The sequence below is a fragment of the Oryctolagus cuniculus genome, chromosome 4 (assembly GCF_051225735.1).
Source record: "Oryctolagus cuniculus isolate XC-2025 breed Fujian yellow rabbit chromosome 4, ASM5122573v1, whole genome shotgun sequence".
NCBI lineage: Eukaryota > Metazoa > Chordata > Mammalia > Lagomorpha > Leporidae > Oryctolagus > Oryctolagus cuniculus.
The window spans coordinates 153072684-153096530 of NC_142870.1; the positions used below are offsets into that span (position 1 = coordinate 153072684).

At 39.9% G+C, this 23847-nt stretch overlaps 1 protein-coding gene across 18 annotated transcripts in view; it reads right to left on the reverse strand.

The window, feature by feature from the left end:
* The window catches only part of TBC1D5 (TBC1 domain family member 5), a 605221-nt gene that overhangs the window by 458813 nt on the left and 122561 nt on the right, over positions 1-23847 (reverse strand). For 2 of the 18 annotated variants that reach the window (XM_070072844.2, XM_051858846.3), the window contains exon 3: positions 16905-16951. The exons of 15 other annotated variants lie outside the window; for them this stretch is intronic. The gene's annotated coding sequence lies outside the window, so the exon portion shown is untranslated. Of the gene's footprint in view, positions 1-3598; positions 3721-16904; positions 16952-23847 lie in introns of all 18 variants that reach the window. One more of the 18 variants, XM_089332286.1, reaches the window with a different exon arrangement.

Sequence of the window (23847 nt, forward strand, 5' to 3'; positions counted from 1 at the left end):
ACTATGGCAGAGCAGGTAAAGCAGCCGCCTGTGGTGCCAGCATCTCATATAGGCGCTGGTTCGATTCCGGGCTGTTTCACTTCTGATCCAGCTCTTGGCTATTGCCTGAAAAAGCAGTAGATGACAGCCCAAGTCCTTGGGCCCCTGCATCTGTGTGGGAGACCCAGAAGAAGCTCTTGGCTCCTGGCTTCAGATCAGCTCAGCTCTGGCTGTTACGGCCATTTGGGAAGTGAACCAGCAGATGGAAGACCTCTCTTTCTCTCTGCTCTGCCTCTCCGGAACTCTGCCTTTCGAATAAATAAATAAAATTTTTAGAAAAAATAATAAAGGAATCCCTGACAACAGAAAAATGATTGACTAAATTATCAGGTACTTAAGTGAGAAAGAGCATAAATACTTAAAAACAACTAGCCATTGGGGTCATAGAAATGCATGACTGAGAGACAAAAAAATGAGAAAATCAGGAGTATCTAGAAAGAAAAATCAAAGAAGAGAAATAAGTTTAGTAAATTTCCAAGCTCTCTGTGTTAGGAAGATTATTTGTACAATGAAAGGTAGAGAGAGAGAGAGAGAGAGAGAGAGAGAGAGAGAGAGCGCGCGCAAGCGAGAGCGAGCATGGGATGAAAAGGAGAAAGTACCATACTCTTGATATGGGTAAGTCAGGGAGAGGGATTAAGTACGTGAGCTGGAAGCCACACCTCCCCCACTCTGTGCAATTATATCCACCCACCTGTCAATCAGATGATCCCTTTCCCAGGAAGCACTTCTTCTCACCTGGGATTTGGGAGCAGTGCCATGTAAACACTTCCCTTTCTAAGCTCTTAAGAAGCCAGGAAAGGCAAAAGCACTCTCTCCTAGTGGATGAAGATGGAGCAGGGCATGGAAAGTCTCTCTCTGCCTTTCCTGGCCCACTCTCCCTAAATAAAGCCCACATGTACATGCGTATTTTCCTCACTTTGTAAATAAATGTGGTCACATTGTACGTCGGTTTTTGTGCCTGTACTTACAATGCTTCTCAAAGTAAAACCCAAGGATCTGGAGTAGAAATTTAGACTCAACCCAGCCCACAACACTACTGCCAATGCTTTCCTCATTATCTTTTATCCTTTAAAAAAAATTTAGGGAGAAAGGAATGAGGAAATCATCTCAATTTTAATTTTGCTATCTTTTTTAACATTAAATAATTTGAACTAACTAAAGTGAAGATAAAAAAAAAACAGATCTTGCCATTAATTCCACAGATATATATGATTTTATTTTAAAAAATCTCCTTAGCTCTAAACAACAGTATTTCAAATGAATACTTTAAAAAAGGAAAAAGAAAAAAACAAGGCCAGCGCCATGGCACAGTAGGATAATCCTCTGCCTGTGGCTGCTCCTCTTCCAATCCAGCTCTCTGCTGTGGCCTGGGAAAGCACTAGAAGACGGCCCAAGTGCTTGGGCCCCTGCACCCACGAAGAAGCACCTGGCTCCTGGCTTCAGATTGGCTCAGCTCGGGCCGTTGAAGTCATTTGGGGAGTAAACCAACAGAATGAAGATCTTTCTCTCTGTCTCTCCCTCTCACTGTCTTAACTCTACCTCTTAAATACATAAAACCTTAAAAAAAAAAAAGATTCATAAGTATCTCACAATCAGCAAATTTCAATACAGCTAACACAGTATGGCAAGGCTTTTGCTTTTGGTTTTATAACCAAAAGGGGTCATAAAGTTGTGGTTTTTTAATGGTTATTTATTTATTTATTTATTTGAGAGGTAGAGTTACAGAGAGGGAGAGACAAAGAGAAAGGTTTCCCATCCGTTGGTTCACTCCCCAAATGGCCTCAATGGCCAGAGCTGGGCCAATCTGAAGCCAGGAGCCAGGAGCTTCTTCCAGGTCTCCCAGCTGGGTGCAGAGCCCAATGACTTAGGCCATCTACTGCTTTTCCAGGCCATAGCAGAGCTAGATCAGAAGTGGAGCCCACCATGGGATGGTGGTGCCACAGGCAGAGGCTTAGCCTGCTATGCCACAGCATGGCCCCATAAAATTGTTTTAAAATGTAATATTTTCTTTTTTGTATACTGGAAATTCACCAAGAGCGCTAAGAAAATTGCTAAGTACTCTCCATGGGCAAAAGCCCAAACAAAGCACCTCGTTCTTGGGACATTTGGGGTAAAAATACTGCTCAAAGTCAATCCTTTAAGAAATTGTCTCCCAAAGCTTTTCTTCCTGTCTTCAGTTAATATTCTTATCCAAGTGAATAGAGGAAAGGGGTGATAGTGCACTGATATTTAACTATCATGCTTCTGCAATAATGAATTTCAAAAGGGCTCACTGAAACCTTCAAACAGGCAATCCTACTTAGCAGGATCACTTGGCAATATTCCACTGACACTCATCGCATGAGTGAAATCTGAGCCATCTTCTAGAGCATTTCTTGGAAGAACAAAATTCATCAAGATTAGTGTTCTAATCTAAAACTTCAGCTGCTTTTAAACATGGTGGCCTAAATATTCATGAAATACTACTACCTTTCATTAAGACATTTAGGAACATTATCATCTGAAGACTACCAACATGTAAAGCAGACTTTTAAACTTATCACTGCCGTTATGAGCAATGCCTATTAAGATTATTTCTCAGCCCAAGATACTTGTTATTGGACACTAAGGGTGGGGGGGAGGATTTTCTACAAGGAAGACTCTACTTTATGTTTGTTTTAGAAACATGTTATTTCATTTAATTCCCACACACAAAAATCTTATCACCATTACTCCCACTAACACAGATGAAGAAATATAGGTACTGTTAAGTAAGCTAACTAACTTAATATCACACAATCAATTACTGGTATTTAAACGCAGGTCTATGACACTCAACAGTCCATAAGTTTAAAGAGGGGTGAGGAGTGTCCACCTCGTAGGGCTATAAAAGACCAGCAGAACCTTTTGGTCTGGCTCTGCCTCAAATTTCTGCAGGTGAGACTTGAGATTAAATAATCTATAGCAGGCTGATTTTTAAGCTGGTAATTTTTATGGCCAGCTCATGATGTTATAGATATTCAAATAGCCCCTAGCACAAAAATAATTTCCTCCAGGGCCAGTGCTGTGGAGCAGCAGGTTAACGCCCTGGCCTGAAGCACCAGCATCTCACATGGGCACCAGTTCGAGACCCAGCTGCTCCTCTTCTGATCCAGCTCTCTGCTATGGCCTGGGAAAGCAGTAGAAGATGGCCCCTGAACCCATATGGGAGACCCGGAAGAAGCTCCTGGCTCCTGGCTTCAGATCGGCACAGTTCTGGCCATTGTAGCCAATTGGGGAGTGAACCAGCAGATGGAAGACCTCTCTCTCTCTCTCTCTCTGCCTCTCCTCTCTCTGTGTAACTCTTTCAAATAAATAAATATATCTTTAAAAAAAAGTTTCCTCGAGCCGGCGCCGTGGCTCAATAGGCTAATCCTCCACCTTGCGGCGCCGGCACACCGGGTTCTAGTCCCGGTTGGGGCGCCGGATTCTGTCCCGGTCGCCCCTCTTCCAGGCCAGCTCTCTGCTATGGCCAGGGAGTGCAGTGGAGGATGGCCCAGGTGCTTGGGCCCTGCACCCCATGGGAGACCAGGAAAAGCACCTGGATCCTGGCTCCTGCCAGGATCAGCGCGGTGCGCCGGCTGCAGCGGCGGCCATTGGAGGGTGAACCAACGGCAAAGGAAGACCTTTCTCTCTCTGTCTCTCTCTCACTGTCCACTCCGCCTGTCAAAAAAAAAAAAAAAAAAAAAGTTTCCTCATCATCAAAGCTTTAAGCAACACCTTCAAGTATATTTATAAATATATTATATATATTTATATATATATTATATATATATAAGTTTCTAAATGACAAACTCCTAGATTATTGCCAATATGCTACTGAGTAGGCTATATATAAAAATGCAGCTAAGAAATAGATTTTTTGCTTGTTTAATGGCATTCCTTCTGGAATATCCCTAAAGCCAATGTATACGTTGGCCAGAAGGAGTCAAAATATACCATGAGCCTCATTAGCATAATTATCTAATTGTTAGGTAGGGATGTAGACATCAGTCTATGTGTGCAACTGGGGCCGAAGGCAGGGGAAAACAGGGAAGTGTAGTTAGATGAGCAAAGGAATGTAGAAGCTTTAGAACCATGTCTTGGGAGCAGCCCAGCATTTATACATCAGAAGTCGTGTCTCTGTCCAGCAATCTTGTGGGGGTATGGGGGGCACCCCAGGGCACTATTCCAAGAAAAATATATGGTCCATTAACATACTCTTCAGGCCCAGAAAGCCCTCGATCCAGTAATATCCCAGAAGCGGATAGATATGGGGAAATAGCAGAAAAAGGTGTGTCCATGCTGATTAAAAATTCCAGTATGAAATCAGACTGGGCACTGGGTTCTTAGATGAGTTGCCCACCTGGCCTATCAAGTGTATTCTCTTCATTAAACACCACCAACTTGCTTGCTGCCTATCTTGTTCTCACATATGAAATTCTTAGGAGGAGACAAGGACCTTTCTTCCAGTTGTCTTGGGTAACACAATGTATACAATATATTGCCTGAATAAGCCTTGAAATACAAAATTACCAATACTGTAAAATTCAGATCTGTGGACTATCTCCATCCTTTCCCCAAAGTAGACATAAGCAAATGAAACTTGCTCCAAAGAGGTTACAAAGTACTTCCTAAAGGCAACTCCAGAATTCCCTTATGAACTCATCACTATCACCAGAGAGCTAGGAATCTTTGGACACATAGCAGAGCTGATCAGAACATGCAGAAAACAGGGCAGTAACTTTCAGATTAAGTCACTCCTTTTAGCTCTCATAACAAAGGAAAAATGCTGACCACAAAACAAAGCTCACAAGATAATATGACTCTCTATGTGTTATGCTACCTATAAATTTAAGTAGATTGATAAATCATTTTAATTCTCAAAATGAAAAATTAAATTTAGAAAGTATTAAGCATATATGACTTTTAATCCTCAGTAGCTTAGTTTGTTTTCAGCTGAATATAATCAAGATTTTTTTAAAGATTTATTATTTGAGAAGCAGAGTTACAGATAGGGAAAGGGGGAGGCAGGAAGGGAGGGAGGGGGGGAGGGAGAGAAAAAGGGAGGGAAACAGAGAGAGAGAGAGAGAGAGAGAGATACCTTCCATCTGCTGGTCATTCCCAAATAGCTACAACAGCCAGAGCTGGACAGATCTGAAGCCAGGAGCCAGGTGCTTCTTCCAGATCTCCCACATGAGTGCACAGGCCCAAGCACTTGGCCCATTTTCCACTGCTTTCTCAGGCCATTAGAGGGGAGCTGAATTGGAAATGTAGCACCTGGGTCTCGAACCTACACCCATGTGGGATGCCGGTGTCACAGGCGGAGGCTTAGCCTACTTTGCCACAGTGCTGGCCCCTATAATCAAGATTCTGTGCCTAGAAAACACTTTACAAAACTTGACTGACCATTAACTTGCTAACAGTCATGATATTTTGAATTCAATTTAGTCTCAGGCTTTTATATATCCTAAATATCCCACCTGTAGATTGGTCCAATTATTTTCTAAGCTGATCTTAAAGACAATCTCTCATTAGAACAAAGCCTCTTCACAAAGCAGCAGAGCTGTGTGTCCTACACAACCAGCTTCATACAATTTGAGATAGTCTTTGAAGAAATGAGTGACTTACCAACATGATTACTTAAAAGGAGTCTTTTTTTTTTTTTTTTTTTTGACAGGCAGAGTTAGACAGTGAGAGAGAGGGACAGACAGAAAGGTCTTCCTTTGCCATTGGTTCACCCTCCAATGGCCGCTGCGGCCGGCACGCTGCAGCCGGAGCACTGCGCTGATCCCATGGCAGGAGCCAGGTACTTCTCCTGGTCTCCCATGGGGTGCAAGGCCCAAGCACTTGGGCCATCCTCCACTGCACTCCCTGGCCACAGCAGAGAGCTGGCCTGGAAGAGGGGCAACCGGGACAGAATCTGGCGCCCCGACCGGGACTAGAACCCCGTGTGCCGGCACCTCAAGGCGGAGGATTAGCCTAGTGAGCTGTGGTGCTGGCCTAGGAGTCATGTTCTTAAGCCACAACAAATATCAGTCACAAGGTAATAAATGCTTTCACAAAACCACACAATTTAAATACACACAAGCCAATTATATAATACCCTAAAAGTCATTATACATCAGAAAACTCTAGCATAACTCAGTTTAAGTAATGTGTTGAATTATATGTACTGAAAATGTCTAGTTTACCTGGCATTTTTAGCACCCAGAATTTTCAACAGCACTTCAGATTTCTAGAACTTAAAAGTTCTAAAACTGGGGCCAGCGCTGTGGCGCAGCGGGTTAACGCTCTGGCCTGAAGCACCGGCATTCCATATGGGCTCCAGTTCAAGACCTGACTGCTCCGCTTCCTGTCTAGCGCTCTGCTGTGGCCTGGGAAAGCAGTAGGAGATGGCCCAAGTCCTTGGTCCCCTGTACCCACGTGGGATACCCGGAAGAAGTTCCCGGTTCCTGGCTTCAGATAGGCACAGCTCCGGCCGTTGCTGCCATCTGGGGAGTGAACCAGTGGATGGAAGACCTCTCTCTCCCTCTCTTCCTTCTCTCCCTCTCTCCGCCTCTCCTCTCTCTGTGTAACTCTTTCAAATAAATAAATAAATATTATAAAAAAATAAAAAAAATTTTTAGAAAGTTCTAAAACTTAAGTTTAGAACTAAGTATTACACAGAGGTTAAATTATGTTGGTAAGAGCTTAGGCACATAATGTTTAAAAATAGAAAACAGTATTTTAGTAACCAGAAAGTTTGACAATGTAGGAAAACAAAGTCCATCATAGGTGTAGTTTGTTTTATCGATCTTTGTGATTACATATGAGGATGGGGTGCTACATTTTTGGGAAGCATACCAGTTAGCAGGTATATCAAATATACACGTAAACACCATGACCAACAAACTCATCAGGCCTCCAGGGTAAGCAAAATATAAATAAATAAAATAAAAGCCCACAAAAACGTTTTTAAAAAGTCTTTGTTAACATCTACTAGTGCCATACAAAAATTGCATTTATACTATGTGTAATAACAGATGTTTTCATAATACCGAATAGAAAGATAAAGAACATTCACCAAATTGTTGTGACTTCTGTTATTATAGTCTGAAAAAAAAAAAACAACAACAACAAAAGATAAATCATCCGAGCCTGCTGTGTAATTCAAGGAACATTTATCTTGCATGCCTCCTTCGTCTCAACTGTGAGAGACTAGAACACAAGTGGCAGAGGTCTCTCCATTACTACCTTACTGCCCTCCTCCTCTTCCAATAAAGTCCAATCAGAAGCTCCCTAGAGAGCTCTAGTTTTTAACCAAAAATTTTAACTTGCAGTATTTTTACTTTATTCTTTCATTCAAACTAAGTTATATCAACATATGAAACATGAGACTGTTATAACTAATTATAATATAGATTACTGATATAATATGTTGATAAGGAAAATTATTAGTAGTAATGATTAATTTGCATAAAAATTTATCATGTAATAATTTTGGAATATACAAATGAAATTAAATCATGAAACAATTAATTTAATATAATTAAATAAGAATTCCTTCATGGTTGAAAAGTTAAATACAGGGTCTTATAATAAACATTATAAGGTTCAGTTCACAAGTTTTTAAAATATTTTTAAAGATTAAAATAGACAATTGATAAACAGGTCATTTCTGTTTGGGAACAAAACAGTAACAAAATAACCAAAAACTAGTACACCGAATCACAGTTCCCAAGGCAGGATCTTGGTGCCCCACCAGCTTCAGACAAAACAGAAAACCTCAGTTCTGCAGACAGGATGTAACATAATAAGAAACAGGGAGACATCAAGAAGAAATGGTTTAATCAATTCCCCCTGAAGAGTTAATCCAATTTTTCTGAAGATAATGATTAACTATGCCAAAGCTGCCATTAATATTAGACTAAAATGTTGTATGGCACTGTGTGTTAACCCTCCACCTATGGCACTGGCATTGGCGCACAGGTTGGGATCCTAGCTGCTACACTCTGATCCAGTTCCTTGCTAATGCTCCTGGAAATCAGAAGATGGCCCAAGCACTGGGGCCCCTGATACTCATGTGGAAGACCCATTTGGAGTTCCTGGCTCCTGGCTTTGACTTGGCCTGGCCTGGCCATTTGGAAAGTGAACCAGCATACAGAAGATCGATCTCTCCCTCTCCCTCTCTCTCTCTCTCCCTTTCTAACTCTGTCTTTTACATTAATAAAATGAATCTTTAAGAAAATAAAAATTATTTTGCAAGATATGTATTTGTAAAGTATACATTTATATTCCATAGAAGAGAAATTGTCTAAAAAATAGGTAACTACTTATAAAGTAATAATTTACTTTAGTCTTATTACAGTAATTTTTTTAAACAGGTCTCTTTTTTTTAAGATTTTTTATTTATTTCTTTTAGAGGCAGAGGCCGCAACATCTGGAGCTGTGCCAATCCAAAGCCAGGAGCCAGGAGCTTCCTCCAGGTCTCCCATGCAGGTACAGGGGCCCAAAGACTTGGGCCATCTTCCACTGCTTTCCCAGGCCACAGCATAGAGCTGGATTGGAAGAGGAGCAGCCAGGACCAGAACCAGCACCCATATGGGAGGCCTGCATTGCAGGCAGAGGCCTAGTCCACTTTGCCACAGCATTGGCCCCTCATTGTTAAAGAAATTTAAAGAAATAGCATTAGATAAATGTAAATTTCCACTCATCAACACAAATTGCAATTTATTTTCTCAGTAACAACTAGTTTGCAACAAATTTTTATATATGATAGTGAGTAAAATAATAAAATTTAAATAGATTTTCAAGCATTACCTAATAATCTGTGGTAGCTTGTATTCTCCCTCCAACTTTTACTTCCAGCTTTATATAAATTTGAATCCACTTTAGCAACCTTTTTGTATTCATTCTAATAACTTACTACACTTGAAACTAACTATATATGTTTTCTTTTTGTATTTGACACCTGCAGTTACCTAACAGATATGAAAGAAGAAAACAGATCAAAGTTGATCTCAAAGGTAAAAAGGAGGAGAGGGACATTTGGCATAGAGATTAGGTCACCACTCAGGACTCCCTCACCCTGTGTCAGAGTGCCTGGTTCAAGTCCAGGCTACTCTGCTTCAAATCTGGCTTTCTGAAGATGCACACCCGAGAAGGAAGCAGGTGATGGCTCATGTACTTGAGTCCTTGCCACACATCTGGGAGACCCAGACTGAGTTTCTGGCTCCTGGCTTCAGCCTGGCCACAGTCCCAGCTATTATAGGCATCTGGGAAGTGAACCAGTGGATGAAAGATATCTATCTATCTGTCTGTGTCTGTCTGCTTTTCAAAAAAAAAGAAAGTAAATTTAAAGAAGAAGAAAAAAATACTACTGGATATCTGCAAATTCATAAGAGACTCTCCAGTTCACTATTCAGCTTGACTCTTAGTGACTTAAGAGCTGCAATTCCTCCAACAGCCAATAGGATCCACATCAGGACCCACATAACCAAAGGGAAAAATGACTGCTAATTATTGGAGAATAGGCTACAATCTCCTTTGTTTATGAAGTTTACCAAAAGTTTCCTGTTAATAAAATATTGCACATTAGGCTCCTATATGTTAGGAGCAAAAGTAAACATTGAGCTCAAGAGATTCAGAAAAACTACTTTGATAAAATTAAACACCACTGATGGTTTTTAAAATTAGAGTAAGTTTTAAGTGGAAATAAAAGAGGGCTGTTGTTGTGGCACAGCAGGTGAAACCACCTACTGGGATGCCTGCATCCCATATCAGAGTGAAGGTTCAAGGAGTGCTGGTGCCAGTTCCAACCACTGAGCTTCTCACCCAGGTCCCTGCAAATGCATCTGGGAAAACAGCTAATGACAACCTGAGTTCCTGTCTCCCACAGTGAGACCTGCATTCTCTCTCTCTTCTCTCTCGGCCACTCTCATTCACTCTGTCACTCTGCAAGTGAAATGCATCTTTCTAAAAATCACAGGGGCTAGCACTGCGGCTCAGTGAGTGGGTAAAGCTGCTGCCTGCAGTGCTGGTATCCCATATGGGCACCAGTTCAAGTCCAGGCTGCTCCATTTCCTATCCAGCTCTCTGCTATGACCTGAGAAAGCAGTACAGGATGGCCCAAGTCCTTGGGCCCCTGCACCTGCATGGGAGACCCAGAGGAAGCTCCTGGCTCCTAGCTTCGAATTGGCCCAGCTCCAGTTGTTGGGGAGTGAACCAGCAGACGGAAGACGTCTCTCTGTCTCTGAGAGTCTCTCCCTTTCTCTCTGTAAATCTGCCTTTCAAATAAATAAGTCTTTTTAAACAAAAATATGGAAAGGGGCTGGAGTTGGAAATAAACAGTTTACAACCATTAAAAAGAAAAATAAAAGATGGGTCAAGAACCATCACTGCTCAGTCTGGGTGAAAATTTTTAGGAGAAACATGATATTTGCATGGTCTTGCAGTGTTTCGCCAAAGACTATTTCTTAGTTGCAGGGAAAACAAACAAAAAGTAACTCTACAGTGGAGAAATATGATAACGCCTTGACCAAGTGATCAAAATTACCATCTCCAAAGAGCCTCCAGGTGTGACACCCTGCGAAGGGCCATCACGTCTTTAGTGTTCTAGTCAGAGTATATAACTTGAATCCAATTGTGAGGAAACAGTAGACATCCCAAGTGAGACATGGTAGCTAGCTAGTAAGCTGGATGGGCAGGCAAATGGAGGGTATATTACTAAACATATTAATGTCATAAAAGACAAGGAAAAGCTATGACATTAAAGAAGGCTAAATAACTATGACAATTAAATGCACTATGTGAGCCTGGACAATGTATAAAGAATACTATTGTGTCATTTGACAAAATTAGAGTATGAATGACAGATTAGACATATTTATAGTAATGTTAAATTTACTGATGCTGATCAGTGTACTATAGTTATGAAAGAGAAGATTCCTATTTTGGGGAAATATACACAAAATTATTTTTAGGGATATAAATGGCCATGATGTGGCAATCTACATTCCAGTGGTTCCAGAAAAAAACTGTGTGTGAGTGAATATGTGTGTTTAGGGAGTGAGGATGGGAGGGCATATGCCTAAACAATAAAGGAAATGGAATAAAATGTTAACAGGAGGTAAACCTGGGTAAAGACCATACTATTCTTACTATTACAACTCATCCATAAGTTTGAAATAATTTCCAATTAATGCTATTTTGAAAAGTCAGTCTTTGACTATTTTTCCTATTCTATTATTCCCACGTCACCACTGAAGAAAGTGTGAGCCTGCCAATGTGAAGTAAGCAGGTGGTGAATACAGCCTGTCTTACTCAGCTTAGCACTGGTTTTAACTACCACAATGCACCCATTTTTGGACTGACACTTTGCATTTTAGATGGAACCTCTTTACAGCTCTAAGGTTTCCAAGGCTATTTATGGTTTCCAGTATCACCTTCAGCAATTCTCTCATAACTGTCTGTCCCTGTGTTTCCCTAACCTGAAGCTCATACCTCTACATGATCTATCTGGCCAACTTTATTTTTTTTACAAAATCTCCAAGGGAAACCCTATGTTTTGCACTCTGAATCTCATACATTTACCAGAATGTACTATACTTATTCCAATAGGCAATTGGAGGGCAGAATTCTATACTTTCCACTACTATTTCCTCAAAGCCTAATATAGTCTATTGTATATTAGGAACTCACTAAACATTTATTCTTTAAAATGTCTAACTTGTTCCATTTCTTGTCATCTTCTTCTTTGCAGCAAACATCAGAATTTATTCTAACTTAATCTCCTTTCATTTATCCATCAAATGTCACTGAGATCACTTCAAAATTTACTTTCTAAAGGATGCTTTCTTAGTAACACCAGGCCTCAACAATGTCTGTATGTTTGACCTCTCCAGTACACAAAGTCTATACTATTACCTTTTGCACATAAATATCAATATTAGCATGTTTTAAGTGGCATGATTTCATGTCAATTTCAAAAGGCGTCCCTTCCTCTTTCTTTGATTAAGATAAATTCAGAAAGAACTCATTTTTGTACCCATGCAAAAGGAGAAGCTAACAAAAGTTAGGTTTTTAAAGAAAAGGATGCTCTGGCCAAGTAATTTTGGAAGATACTGAGTTGAACTAAGCTGCACCACACTTGCTTGTCTTTTTATTTATCCGTGTATATTGTGCTTCTCCTACAGGCAAAGAAGGATCTTTTTACTCACAGAATCTCCTGGGGAAAATCTAGACTATCCTCTAGGAATTGCTCACCACACCATTAATGAGGAAAAAGACATCATGAGGTATCTAAAAACTTAACACACTGACATGGCCAAGAGAAAATACCTGTTTAACACTAACAGAGTGACATGAAGCTTACCACAGAATACAAAGCAGCTACTTATTCTAGTAGCAATCGTTTACAGAGGAAACACCTCTCAGCTTCAGATTAAATGCCTGGTTACTCCTAGGCCACACTATAATTCTGATATAAGTTTCAACTGCCTCCTTCAATTCTTAAACTGCCGATTCCCGACTCCAATATAAGAAGCCCACAATTAAAGCACACATACAGGGGTGGGCATTTGGTATAGCAGTTAAGACACCACTTGGGATTCCCATGTTTAGATCAAAGTACCTGTTTTCAAGTCCTAACTCCACTCTTACTTCCAGCTTGCTGCTAAATGTGCATCTTGGGAGGCAGCACCTGTTGGCTCAAATAGTTGGGTCCTTGACATCTACATGAGAAATCAAAGTGGAGTTTCTGGCTCCCAGCTTCAGAGGAGATCGGGTGCGTTCAGGGTGGTATTGCCGTAGATTGGCTCCCAGCTTCAGCCTGGCCCAGAGCCAGCGGCAGCCCCAGCTATTTGCGAGCATTTGAGTGTGGGGAGCAGCCCGGACTGGACTGAGTTACTGGAATTAAGACTTATTCTATGCATCTGCTCTCCCACAATATGGCGCTGGGAGAGAAGTAAACAGCTTCCGCACAGCTGCCTCCAGTTCAACCAATAATCTGTAGGACTTGCTCCTGATTGGAGAGCAGCGTACTCGGCGTGTGGGCAGCCGAGTTAGGATTGGCGGAGGAGGACTATAAAGGAGGAGAGAGACGGCATGCACCAGGAACATCTAAGGGGAACATCTAGCTGAAGGAACACCTGTGCAGCCCCCGAGAAAGCCGGCCGGCGGTGTGCCGCTCCCCTGCGGAAGTGGGGAATGTGGCCAGGGGGAACTGCCCTTCCACGGAGGTGGAAGGGATAGTAGCCAACCCGGGAAGAACCAGCAGCAAACCCGGGGAGGGCCGAGCAGACAAAAGAACAGCGCAGGGTCCTGTGTCGTTCCTCCACGAAGAGGGGGAGCGACATTTGAGGAGTAATCAATGAGTGGAAGGTATTTCTTTTTCTCTTTCTCCCTCTATTCCACCAGTACCACCACCACCCCCAGTTTCAAATACATAAATTTTTTTAATATTTTAAACATACAAACAGAACAAATGAAAAGTCTGAATGAGAAGCATTATAACATCTCTTCCCAAATTTTAAATATTCACGTGAATTACCTGGGAATTTTGAGAAAATACAGTTTATTTTTTTTCAGCTAACACTACATTTACTGAGCCTTTACTAAGTATCTGGCAATATTTAAAGCAAAGTACAGGGGCTGGCACTGTGACGTAGCAGGTAAAGCCACTGCCTACTGCATGGCATCTCACATGGGCGCCAGCTTGAAACTCGGCTGCTCCACTTCCGATCTAGCTCTCTGCTAATGCACCTGGGAAAGCAGAAGCAGATGGCTCAAGCTCATGGGCCCCTGTACCCATGTGGTATACCCAGAAGAAGCTCATGGCTCCTGGCTTCGGTCTGGTCCAGCCCTAGCCTTTAGAAAGTGAACCAGCAGGTGAGAGATCAATCTCTCTCTGAAATTCTGCCTTTCAAATAAATAAATAAATCTTTAAAAAAAAAAGCAAAGTACATTTAAACTATATAATCCTCTTAACAACCTAAGAAGGAGGTACTATTTTATCTTTTTATTTTAAAATATTTCAAGCAATACATAAAAGTATAAAGAGTGCAATGAACACACGTATTTAACAATTTAACATTTTGTCATATTCTCTTCATATGTATACATTTTATATATTTATATATGTGTGTATATATGTATACCCACACTTTTATAAAGTAGGGATGGACATATTAATATCATATAATGTGGGAATCATGACAAAGATCATAAAATAAAAAAAGAAGAGTACATATAAAGGGTATAACTCAGTGAAGACAACGTTTATAAATATCTTTATACCAAATAACATCCACACATTTTAAGCTATATATATATACATGTATAAATTACGTGTGTGTGTGATATAAAAACTGCCACATAAGAGAAAACATGGAATTTTTCTTTCCCTATCTACCTATTTCACTTAGTATGTTTCCATTTGTATTCATTTTATTGTAAATATCAGGATTTCACTCTTTTTAATGGAAGTGTACATATGCCACATTTTATTTACTATTCAATTGATGAATATCTAGATTTGATTCTGTATCTTTGCTGCAGTAAACATAGGAGTACAGGTATTTCTTTCATATGCTGACTTCATTTCCTTTGGATATATTCCCAGAAGTGGGATACCTGAGTCATATGATAGACCTATTTTTATTTCCCGAGGAACTTTCATATTGTTCTCCATACTGGCTGTACTAATCTGCACTCCCTTCAACAGTGGATTAGAGGTTCTTTTCTTCTACATCCTCACCAGCATTTTTTTATTTATTGACTTTTTTTATAATAGCAAATTCTAAATAGAATGAAATGGCACCTCATTGTAGTTATTTGCATTTCCCTGATTGCTAGTGATACTGAGCATTTTTTAACGTATTTATTGGCCATTGGTATTTTGTCTTTTGAAAAATGACTAGTCAAATCCTTTGCCCATTTCTTAACTGGATTGTCTGGTTCATTACTGAATTTCTTGAGCTGCCTATATGTTCTGGGTATTAATCTTTTATTGGATATATAGTTTACAAATGTTTCTTCCCTGTCTGATCCTGATTTAGTACCTAGGGGTAATGTCAGAGGTTTGGTATTTCTAACAAACTCTCAACACCAATATTGTTGATCCACTGAGCCTACTTCAGGTAGTTAGGGTGGAAAACACACTGGGCCCAAAAGGTGAGGTCTCTAATTCATATTCAATGGTTATTATCTTTCAAACTGCTTTCCAAAGATCTAATTCCTCCACTGAAAAACAATTAACTGCTATTCATTACAAAAAAAAAAAAAAAAAAACAAAAAAAAAAAACAACCAGAAACTGTGCAGGATGCTATAGATACTTACATCACTATTACCTGCAAATGATTATTTTTATTAGAAGTGGCAGTTTCCTATAGATAGCCATTTATACATTTGCATTTATACAAAATCATTTTTTCAGTCTAAATCCTCATTCTACCTCTGTTTCCAAATGTCTACAGTGACAACAGGGAAAGGATCCGACTTTCATAGCAGTCAGGATTGTCTTCAATTTCACTGACTTACAAGGATGCACTCTTAAGCCCTGCCCCCACCCAAAAAAGACATGTATAAAGCCAGCATATTTCTCAGTGATTTACTGAAAGCAGCAGCTCATTTTAATAAAACCATCCCAAAACATAAAATTGATTGAACCAACTGCTGTGTTGGGCATACACAACAGCTGATCAAAATCATTCAAGACTTTTATTCTTACAGATTTCCTTTCATGCTTTGAGAATTTCTCTCCCATTCTATACTTTAATCTTGATTTTGAAACAACTGAATAAAAACAAAGATATTTATATCTATGAAATAAAATTTTAAGCCACATAGCTCATTTCAAGAAAATATTTTAATAAACTAGATCATGTACAGATTAATACATATCCTAAGACTCAAAATCACATTTCCAGAATACATTTCTGTAAAACAGAAAGAGTTTAAACTGAGTAATCTCTTGTGGTATTAAACGCTGTGTGGTTTTTCCTAGGCAGAGCACTCTAATTTAGCAAAAAATAACAATATTAGACATGACCTCCCACTCTCATTCTTTCCAAAGAAAACTTTGCAAAATCATAAATTATTTGCCTTTGTAACTGGTCTCTTGATAGGAAACCCTTTAAGATTTTATTTCAGTAAAAAATAATTTTTCATGTTGATACCTACATTTGACTTTTCTAACAATTTTACAGGATTTTTGTCACAGTGAAGGACAAAGATAAGCCAAGTATTTAGATTCCTCTCCTTTATGTTGTCTTTGATCACTAACAATGCTGTGTGAACAGCCAACAGAAGGCTGACATTTCATAAAATATGCAGTGATAAAAACTAATACTGTAGCATCTGGGAGCGATATATAAAATGCAGAAATACACCTAATAACTGTGATCTTAAATTACAAGTTACTAAAATCTAAATAATAAGCATATCTAAGAATAAAAAAGGCAAGACTACAAGACTTTTTTATTTTTCTATTTCTAACAACAAAGTTTTAAAAATAATTTGTCTATTATACTTTTCCCACTATTCTGCTCAAGGTAAACGCCAACTACCTTCTAAGAATGGGCTATCTGTACTACATACATTTCAACAACTAATGACCATGTTACAAAACCACCATTTGAAAGGCAATGTACAAAACACAGAGGAAATGTTCGTTTCTCAGTACTAAAAATTGTTAAATAAAGAACAACATATCACTTTTACAAGATGCCAGAAACTATGACCAAAATACATGTTTTAAAACCTGCAATAATCTAAGCAAATATACTCTGGATGCAATTATTAATACATCTTTTCACAATCTAAGCCTTAAAGTCCCTGGTATACCACAGCAAGTAAAACATGATCAAATATGTTTAAATAATTTTACCTTTAACAACATACATTTGTTTTTCATTAGAAGGAACCAGGTAAGACCTGCAGTAAAGACAATCCAAGATCATGTGAATTATCTTTGCAGTATTTAACTTATTATTCTACCCATATCCATCAAAATAGAAGTTCAGTAGAAGTGTTTTATTCATTATGTTTTTAATGTATATGTTAAGGGGAAGTCAAAAAATAAAAGCCATATTCAGCATTTCAAGAACTCTAAATTACATTTTGACTAAAGAAAATACAGAGTATGTGAAAGGTAATTGTCCTTGTTCCATCTGAATTAAGGGGTTTCCCTCCTTAATGCACACCCACCCACCTACAGCTATTCCTGCTATAGCTTTCTATGTCACTTAAGGTCAATACTCTTTACCCTTCACATATTTACATCAATGTTACTTAATTTTTTTAAGGGTTAAAATAGGTTAAACAGCAGTCTCAACATCACTCTTCATCTCCCACTGGACAACGAATGGCATTACAGGACTAACAATGGAGAAGGCATATTTATTCATAATGCTCATAAGTATAATATTTATGTAAATTATGATTTTACATTTGCAATTACAGTAATTTTTAGGTTTCACTTCAGACTCTGCCATTCTTTTTTTTTTAAAGATTTATTTATTTATCTGAAAGAGTTACAGAAAGGCAGAGGCAGAGGCGGACAGAGAGAGAGGTCTCCCATCCGCTGGTTCACTCCACAAATGGCCACAAGGCAGGAGCTGGGCCAATCCGAACCCAGGAGCCAGGAGCTTCTTCCAGGTCTCCCATGCAGGGGTAGGGGCCCAAGGACTTGGGCCATTTTCTACTGCTTTCCAGGCCATAGCAGAGAGCTGCTATATATGGGATGCCGGCACTGCAGGCAATGGTTCTACCTGCTATGCTACCTTGTTGCTTCTTTCAACACTAACATCCTATGGTTACTAAACCTCAAAAACCCATACCTATCATATATATTTTGTTGTTCTGCCAATGGAAACAACACTTAAAGTTAAAATAATAACATACCTAATAATTATTTTAATCAAATCTTATTTTTCTATGAAAAAGAAACAGTAATTTGACTTTACTGCATTATTCTTTTAAAAATATTTTCATCTTTTAATTATTCCAAATTCTCAAATCGCCTAAGTAATGTACCTGTTTACAACTTAGCTGATGTCAAGAATATATTAATCACTCCTTCCAATATTTCCCCATTGAATTTACCCAGACACAGCCACTGTATTACATATATTTAGAATTGTTTGACCATTTGAAAAATCCATGATTTCAAAAATAATTTACCCTATTAAAATTTTTAACAAAGAGTGATTACACTTCCTAATGCAACAGAGGAAATAAAAAGAATTTTCTGCATTTTCTTCATTAAAAAAGTAACAAACTTCATTCCTCAATTGTGACTAAATAGATAACTATAAAATTAGCTATAGAACACCTCTCTTTCCCTTCTAAAATATGAAAATCCATAAAAGCAAAGTCCATATCCCTTCTGTTTAACTTTTTTTTTTTTTTTTTGACAGGCAGAGTGGACAGTGAGAGAGAAAGAGACAGAGAAAGGTCTTCCTTTGCCATTGGTTCACCCTCCAATGGCCGCCGCGGCTGGCGCACCACGCTGATCCGATGGCAGGAGCCAGGTGCTTCTCCTGGTCTCCCATGGGGTGCAGGGCCCAAGCACCTGGGCCATCCTCCACTGCACTCCCTGGCCACAGCAGAGAGCTGGCCTGGAAGAGGGGCAACCGGGACAGAATCCAGCGCCCCGACCGGGACTAGAACCCGGTGTGCCGGCGCCGCTAGGCGGAGGATTAGCCTGTCTGTTTAACTCTTTATCAACAATGTTGAGTATAGGCAACGAATTAATATTTATGAAAAAAGATGACCAGGCCCTGCTCTTTTGACACTTAAGCATGTGCAAATAAGTGCAGGAAAGCTCTCAAGAACCATCAGGACAGAAATTTTGACTTGGACTTAGATCTTCTAATTTTAAAAATAAATCTAGAATACCACATAGAAAGAAGATTCTGCAAATGGACAGGACATTCATTGCAACTTGGAAAAAATGTATGCAAGCTTTAGATGGGCAAAGAGAATGGAGAGAGAACATCAAAGGTGGGCAAGGTTTGGTCCAGGGATTAAGACCCCTCTGTGGATGCCTGCCTCCCAAACCTGAGTCCCTGGATTTGAGTTCCAGCTCTGCTCTCTATTCCAGCTTCCTGCTAATGTCACTCTGGGAGGCAGCAGGGGAGGATGGCTCAAGTACTGGATTCCCAGCCACCCACAGAGATTGAATTCTGAGTCCCTGGCTTTGGCCTGGCCCAGTTCTGGCTGTTGTGAGCATTTGGGGAGTGAACCAACAGGATGAAAGGGGTAAGGGTGTGTTTGTGTGTTTATGTGTGTTTGTGTGTCTGCCTTTCAAATAAATAAATAAAATTAATACCTAACGTCTTTTTGAAAAAAGACACAGCCAAAAGGAAAAAAGATATAAAACATTGTGAAATGAGGAAAGATGTGCAAATGTAGGAATGTTCTCAGTATGCTTGGCCCATTTTGACAGAAATATGGCAGTTCTCTGTTACTGTCAAAAAGGCCAAGTAGAACATTAGGGTAAGTTTACTGGAGACCCTTAAATACCAAGCTGGAGATTCAAACTTTCAGCCTATAGAGGACGGGGGGGCCACTGAAAGTTCCGAAGCAGCAAATTGACAGTGTGAGAGTAACGCTTTAGGAAGAGTAACTGACACCTATATGTAGGACATATTTGGGAACAGCAAAGATATCAATTAAGAGACTTGCCAAGTACTCCAGGAATAAGGTTACAGGGGACTGGACTAGGCTTTGGAGAATAGCACAGACCTGGCAGGAACAAAAACTACTAAGACAACACACTGACTAACCAGATAAAATGGGTCAGATGGTAAACGACTGAATTTAGCAGGTGAGAACAGGTCAGGGACAAGGCAATACTTTTAGTCCCAAAGTCACACTGTGAGAACCAAAGAAGGTAGGAAACAGAAAGATGGAAACAACGGAGTAGGGTAAAAGAGATTTTGAAATTCTTTATGAAGATGTAATAGTTAAAAACCTTGAAAATAAAGGAAAGAGTAAAGAGAACAGAATTAAGTTTACACTATTTAACAAATTATATCAGTGAGGGCCCGCATTTTGTCCTAACAGGTAAAGCAGCCACCTGCAATGCTGGCATCCCATATAGAGCACTGTTATTCCTGGCTGTTCCACTTCCCATCCAGCTCCCTGATAATGGCCTGGGATAAGCAGTGGAAGATGGCCCAAGTGCAAGAGCCCCTGGTACCCACATGGGAGACCTTGAAGAAGCTCCAGGCTCAGGCCTGGCCCAACCCAGGCCACTGCGACTACTGGAGAGTGAACCGGTGGATAAAAGATCCATTTCTCCCTCCTCTCTTTCGAATAAATAAATAAACCTTAAAATAAAATTTAAAATAAATTCTATCAGTATATTCATGGAAATTAAATTAAATTAAATACAATAGAATGACTACTGCCAGCTATTTAAGGTTCTATTAAGGAATTTAAGGACTCACATTTTAATATAGTCGCAGTCCATAAGGAAAGACTTGAAAAAGTAGAAAGCAATGTCTATTTCACCTGCAAAGATCTCACCACACGCTGGGAAAGAACAGGTTCTCAGAAAGTACTGCAAGAAAGTAGGTACTGTGGGTTATGGAATTTTTTATTCAGTTAGTTTTGAGTTTTTGGGTTTGTTTGAGAGACTGAAAGTGTTAGGATATAGAGGCTGGCGCTATGGCCTAGCAGGTAAAGCTGCTGCCTGTAGTGCCAGCATCCCATATGGGCACCGGTTCGAGTTCCAGCTGCTCCACCTCCGATCCAGCTCTCTGCTATGGCCTGGGAAGTAGAAGAAGATGGCCCAAGTCCTTGGGCCCCTGAATCTACATGGGAAACCCGGAGGAGGCTCCTGGCTCCTGGCTTTGGATCGGCGCAGCTCCAGTCGTTGCGGCCAACCAGAGAGTGAACCAGTATATGGAAGACTCTCTCTCTACCTCTCCTTCGCTCTCTCTTTAACTCTGACTTTCAAATAAATAAATAAATCTTATTTTTTATTTTTATTTTTATTTTTTTTTTTGACAGGCAGAGTGGACAGTGAGAGAGAGAGAGACAGAGAGAAAGGTCTTCCTTTGCCATTGGTTCACCCTCCAATGGCCGCTGCGGCCGGCGCACCGCGCTGATCCAATGGCAGGAGCCAGGTACTTCTCCTGGTCTCCCATGGGGTGCAGGGCCCAAGCACTTGGGCCATCCTCCACTGCACTCCCTGGCCACAGCAGAGAGCTGGCCTGGAAGAGGGGCAACCGGGACAGAATCCGGCGCCCCGACCGGGACTAGAACCTGGTGTGCCGGCGCCGCAAGGCGGAGGATTAGCCTAGTGAGCCGCGGCGCTGGCCTTAAATAAATCTTAAAGAATAAAAAGTGTTAGGCTACAAACTAGAAGAAAAAAGTAAGGAAACTACAAAAATTTTTAATGCATAGCTTTCTATTGTTTTGTATCAAACAAAGAAAAAGCTAGGAATTTTTTTTTCAAAATGTTCTATTTTTCTAGAATGTATGTAATATAAAGCACATAGAAGACACATTCATATGCTTTTCATGATATATATCAATTACATTTACCTCCCGCAATTTCTTTATCTATAATATCTTTATATTATCTCTTATTAAATATTTCAAGTATAGATATCTATACAATATATTTTGGTGTTTCCTATTTTTTAAACAGCATTCTTTTTCATTTATTCATTTATTTGTTTGAGAGGCAGAGTTACAGAGAGAGGGAGAGATACAGAGCAAGATCTTCCAACCACTGGTTCACTCCCCAAATGACCACAATGGCCGGAGCTGTGCCAGTCCAAAGCCAGGAGACAGAATCTTTCTCTTGGTCTCCCATGCAGGTTCAGGGGCCCAAGCACTTGGGCCATCTTCCACTGCTTTCCCAGGCCACAGCAGAGAGGTGAATCGGAACAGAAGCAGCCAGGACTTGAACCAGCACCCATATGGGATGCTGGCGCAGCAGGCAGAGACCTAGCCCACCACACCACAGCGCTGGCACAATGTTTCCTAATTTTAAAAATTATTCTAATGTGAAAAAAGATCTAACAAGTACTGTATAAATTTAGAGACACGTACACATAGGCCTAGTGGGTGTGACATGATGGGTTAAGCCTCCACCCACGACCCCCGGCATCATATATGAATGCCGACTCACGTCCTAGTTGCCTCTCTTTCAATCCAGCTCTCTGCTATGCCCTGGAAAAGCAGCAGAGGATAGCCCAGGTACTTGGGACCCTGTACCCGCATGGGAGACCTGGAAGAAGCTCCCAGCTCCTGGGGTCAGATCGGCCCAGCTCCAGCCATCGAGGCCATTTGGGCAGTGAACCAGAGGATAGAAGACCTTTCCATCTCTCCCTTTCTCTGTCTGTAACTCTACCTCTCAAATAAATAAAATCTTTAAGAAAAAAAAAAAACATACACAACTCAAATTTCAGTGTAATTTATAATGTAAAGCCTACAGAAGAACATAGAGTTCATTGGAAAAAAACAAACAAAAAAAACAGAAAAAAATCCTCCCAATGCCTCCCTCCACCATAGGCTTAGAACTGAGAATAAGGGGCCAGACATGCAGGTTAACCCGGCATCTCATATGGGTGCTGGTTTGAGTGACGGCTGCTCCACTTCTGACCTAGCTCCTTGTAAATGGCCTAGGAAAAGCAGCACAAAATGGCCCAATTTTTGGACACCTGCCCACTTGGGATACCTCGATGATGCTCCTGGCTTCAGCCTGGCCCAGCCCTGGCTGTTGTGGCCATTAGGGGAGTAAACCAACAGACGAAGATCTCTCTCTCTCTCTCTCTCTCTCTCTCTATATATATATATATATATATAATCTGTAATTATGACTTTCAAATAAATTAATAAATCTTTAAAAAAAAGAACTGAGAATAAGAACACAAACTTCAGGAAAAGAGACTCACAACACCAAACATAAATGTGAATGTATAATAAGGCTTTAAAACTAATTTTTCAGCGTGCATTTTATCTGAAGAAACCCTGCAATAATTTAATTGTGTCAAGACAGAGATTCCAATAGGAAAGGAAAGCTTTAAGAGGTTTTATCTTCACTGTGGCACACAGGGAGGCAATAGGCTCATTCATCAGCTCAGGAAGCACTCGCTCTGGGAAGTGAACGCACACACTCTACAGGGGTGTCTCGCACTACTACAAGATATTTAAGCTAATCAATAAGTCAGATCTGTTCTTAAAAATGCTAAGTGGTTGTTTATGTGTGTTAGATTTTCTATATGGCATACTAATGCACTTTTCCTGCATGATATAGTGAACTCAGTGATGATAAATATGTAGTGTGTCTGCTGCCTACATTTTCATGACAGCAAATGGAGTGCAAAAGTGGCATTGTAAACTGAAAAGAAAGAAATTAACTTTAGAGGTATGTAGCACTGGTTGCTATCTTCTGTCTTACTTACTAAATTAAACTCTTATGCATTCATTAATAAATTTAGGATACAAGTATATATAAAATAGCAAGTATCAAGTATCTACTTGGCTTATTAAAATAAGATTTAGGATTAAAAAACATAAATTGGTCTTTCTGGCTGTCCAAGAAACAAGTTAATCCATTTGAATATAAATTGCATTCTATGCTTTGGGGAAAATTCCAGACTGCAAATTTAAGTTGAAGTATAGACATAAATGGTAATTTGATCTTTAGATACACATATCATACATAATTATTTTCTACAATTAATGTAGTTCAATCTAATAAATAAAAATTTCCAAAATGTGGAACAAAAACATTCAAGTACTTGTTTTATTAAAAGACAGCTGTGCTACTAAAATTATTTGTTCCTATAACAGCTGTTTAAATACAT